Genomic DNA, 4,272 nt, shown 5'->3' with positions numbered 1-4,272 from the left:
CTTTGGACTATTTATTGGAGATTTTGAATCATTTTATTCTAAATTAATAACCTATAGCCCTGAAGGCCAGATTCATGCAATGATGGAAAATTAAGTTACGATTGCTTTTAAGAACAGATTCTTCAGCCGACTTAGTGGTGAGGATCCAAGAAAAGGAATGTATTATAATGCATTTATGAAATGCTGCTTTGTTCAGATGATCACTCCGTGGAGCCACATTGTTCATTTCACTGTGACCTGCCTTAGGCCCCTGATCATAGACTTGTAAACAGGCTAACAGGTTCTGCCTCTCCCCCTAATCCTTTTTGTCATTTGGGGATATAAATTCAGGCATACGGTTTCAAATGCCATCTTGTCTTCCTCTGTGTATTTTTCGCTGTCTGATTTATAAATATTCAGACCTTGATTATGAGAACATTTATCACCAGGTAAGAAATCTGTAATCAGAGGAATGTTACTGAGGGCACTGCACCTTATGTTGGGAACACATCAGACCAGGTTTCTTCCCCCGTTTCCTTTCATTGGACAAGTAACCTACCCTGCTTGCCTCTGAATGAGGCACAACCATGGAATGGTCAGGAAAAGAAGACCATCTGTGCAAACTTGCCCAGTATTTTGGCGTGAAGCAATGATGCCTGCCCCTTTAATTCAAACGTCAGTTTCCATTTGAAGAAGGCCCGTTACTCTGGCATGATGAGAGTATTCTAGGAAGCGTTTCTTTGGAAACTCTTGGCAGTATCCATGGATACCCAGTCTGCAGGAAGCAAAGTGCATGATCTCTTCAGAAGCAACACACGTGTACATATAACTGCTCCGCGTTGAAAAGAGCAACGCGGTTTGCTTCAAAATACTGATGCATCATAGCAACGGTATTTAAAAAGTGGTAAATGGTTGAAAATTCCAAGTCTACTCGTTACTAGAGATCATGAACTCCATCTATCAGTAGGAAAACAGAACTCCATCTATCAGTATTTTGGAGTTTTTTCTCCTGGCATGAAAATATGCACATAAAATAATCACAGATAAAAGTTCAAATATTTATAACCAGAAGATTTTCTGTGGTCGTGAAGTTTTACTTGTGATGTTTTTTGCCTGCTGCAATTTTCATAAATCCAGCCTGTATTGGGTCAGACTTAATACTGGTCACCTAATCATTATCTCAGTTTCCCATCTACCTACCAAGTTCACACTTGTCCTAAACCTTACTCGCTGGAGTAACAGGCTTAAAAAGAGAGCTATAAATATCATTTAATAAAGAACACAACGAAGATCAATAGGAAGAGATAGCTATTGAATTCATCAGCCAACTCCAAATATTTGAGCATCATTGCTTAAATTCTTTTTTTTTTTTCTCTTAGAAGATACCTGCTACTTGCCTGGAATCGATCTTCTGAATAACAGAACCTATAATTAAAATGTGGTACCAAAAAATTATTGTTGAGTTGAATTCAACAAAAGAGAATTTGTTACCTCCTTGTAATTAGGAAGAGAGACTACCCTACTCAAAAGGAGGACAGGGTGGAAAGGCAGGGCTACAGGGGAAGACAGACGGGGCTCCTCTCAGCCTGGCTCTCCCTACCTAGATCCTGGGGGCGTGGAGGCGTGGGTGAGGGGGCCCTTTTTCAAAAATAGTTCCTTTGTTTTTCCCTTGCGGACTGGAATTTCACCAGCTGTTACATAACTCTATTTGAAAACTGTCAGTTCTACCATAATGTCCAACCTGTTCATCTCAGTCTGAGATTGGGATGATTTCTGGGGGGAGATTTATGATTATGTTATTTTTGGATTGCCTTGATACCTACTCTTTATGGTATGAGCTAAAAGACATGTAAAGAATTTTTACCATTATTAGATATTATTAAAAGTAACCATAAGAGGGGCACCTGGGTGGCTCAGTTGGTCAAGCAACTGGCTCTTGATTTCGGCTCAGGGTTTGATCTCACAGTTCGGGGGTTTGAGCCCCGCGTTGGGCTCCGTGCTGACAGTGTGGAGCCTGCTTGCCATCCTCTCTCTCCCTCTCTCTGCTCCTCCCCTGCTTGTGCTTTCTCTCTCAAAAAATAAACTTAAAACACACACACAAGATTTTACCACATATGATAGTCTGAAGTTCTCTGAACACCAGGTTTGAAGCAGTCTTATTACATCTCATATTTAAATCCCTTTTTCATCTTCCCACCATCTTCCTTTCCCACACCCATCCACACTCCAACTTAAGTACACAAGCTTATGCACCGTTTTGTGGTAAAGTTCTACAAATTTCAAGCTGTCAGATACTTTTGGAACAATGAACGGTGGCAGAGCAGCAGTCTAGGCTTCCAGTGTTTTCTTCACATTGACCACCATGAATGGTGTGGCCTAAGACATTCCATAATAAAGCATGCAGCTCTGCTTTCTACAGTTCGAGAACAGCGTTATAAGAAAATGTATAATTTAGAGTAAGATGCAGATTGCTTTGCTGACATTATCTACCAATGGTCATAGTCTTTATGAGATGTGAGTTGTAAGATAAATTTGCACAGTAAATTCATGAATATTTTCCATCAAGCAACAGCATTTTAAAAAGTGGCAAATGGTTAGTTTATAGAACTGCATACTTTTTTGAAGAGCCAGTTTATTTTGTAACCACAACTCATATTGGAATTCCAGGCTATTGAGAATTTTTTTGTTGTACCATAATTTTGTATACATGGTGTTGACCTGAAGTCATTTTGATTTTTTAGTAAAAGATGACGTCCATCGTGTGTGAATACCTTTTAGCACTTGTGGAAACACTTTAAACTACCGCATGCGAACATAATAGGGAAACTCCAGGGCCAGCCAAGTCGGGATGACCTTGCACGTGCGAAGTGAGGCAGAAACAGGCAGCTCTTGAGTGATTAGGAAATGAAACCTCTACACTAAGACTACCCACCTACCAACAACTGGTTTGATTATTTCAGTTGGAGTGATGTGACTTATTCACACATCACAAAATGATACTCGTGTCATTGTCTCTTACATCACTCCCAGATCAGAGTGAATAATAAAACCTTTCAATTAGTAGACGTGACATGAATATAGTTTTTATAAAATGGGTGAAATCCAAAGTTTTGAAGAATGGTTTAAAAGAAGCAGCTAAAATATATTTGAAGCTTCCAGACATTAACACTAATTTTCTTGCTTTTCTATCCACTTTTAATACGGTTTTCAGATTTTAAGGCTGAGACCTGTGTGTGCAGAAATTAGTTGGTGAATGAAGATATTTGTTTATGCACCATAACTCTTGTTTTTTCTAATGCAGTGCAGTGTGCTGAATGCGGTCAAAGGGAGTATGGTCGAGAAGTGAGTTTATAAAAGGTGACCATTTCAAACACACCAGGCAACTGCACATTGAGCACAGGAAGACTGATACCCACATGCAGCAGTGGGTGAGCAAGTCACAAGCCAGCTGGACAGGGTTTAGTTTCAACCAACATGCTGGAAGCTTAAAATTAGGGAAAATGCCAATGATCCTACCGGCAGGGCTTCTTTGTCCACATTTGTCCACTCGGGTTCAAATTTATAGCCCCATACCTACCTCTGCTAATATTCCAAGTCTCAGAGATTATATGGCTTTGAACTAGCTTGATTTTCAGTTGGCTGTATGCATTGTCCTGCCCCATTCATTTGAATAGGATTTTTTAGACTGGCTTTATTTCCCTATGTCACATATATCCACTTCTCTCTAATAGTAAATTTAAAAATGAATAAACACAAATATTATATAATATATATTGCATGGATAATATATATATATATTGTGAATTTTTTTCTTAGTAGGTCAATTCTGTGTTCATTTAAAAATTGCATCTATAGCATGTGTGTCTACTTAGTAACAAATGTATGTTCCCATTTAGAAGGAAAGGGAAGCATATGATGTGGAAGGTAAAAATTCCTGCAGAAATCCAATTGTATTAATACAATGCTTTTTTTTCATTCATGTGCGCAATTTGCAAAATGGAAGGGGTTGAAGAACTATTTCTCCCAGTTTCTAGCCACTCCCTTTTCAGCTCTCCTTTACCTGAGTTAAATACTCTATGTAAAAAAACAAACAAAAAACAAAACAAAAAAACCTACTCTATGTAGATTAGAGAGAATTTTAGAATTGATAGGGTCGCTGGGTAATTACCTACACACCCTCTTATGTACACCAAATTAGCAGAAGTTGATTAAAATAGCATCTGCAGATTCATAGCTACCACCTTTTAAAGTCTGTACTAGCCCTGAAAACTTAAAGAAATTAAGAATTCAAAG

The sequence above is a fragment of the Lynx canadensis genome, chromosome B2 (assembly GCF_007474595.2).
Source record: "Lynx canadensis isolate LIC74 chromosome B2, mLynCan4.pri.v2, whole genome shotgun sequence".
NCBI lineage: Eukaryota > Metazoa > Chordata > Mammalia > Carnivora > Felidae > Lynx > Lynx canadensis.
Note: the sequence above shows the minus strand (reverse complement) of the source record.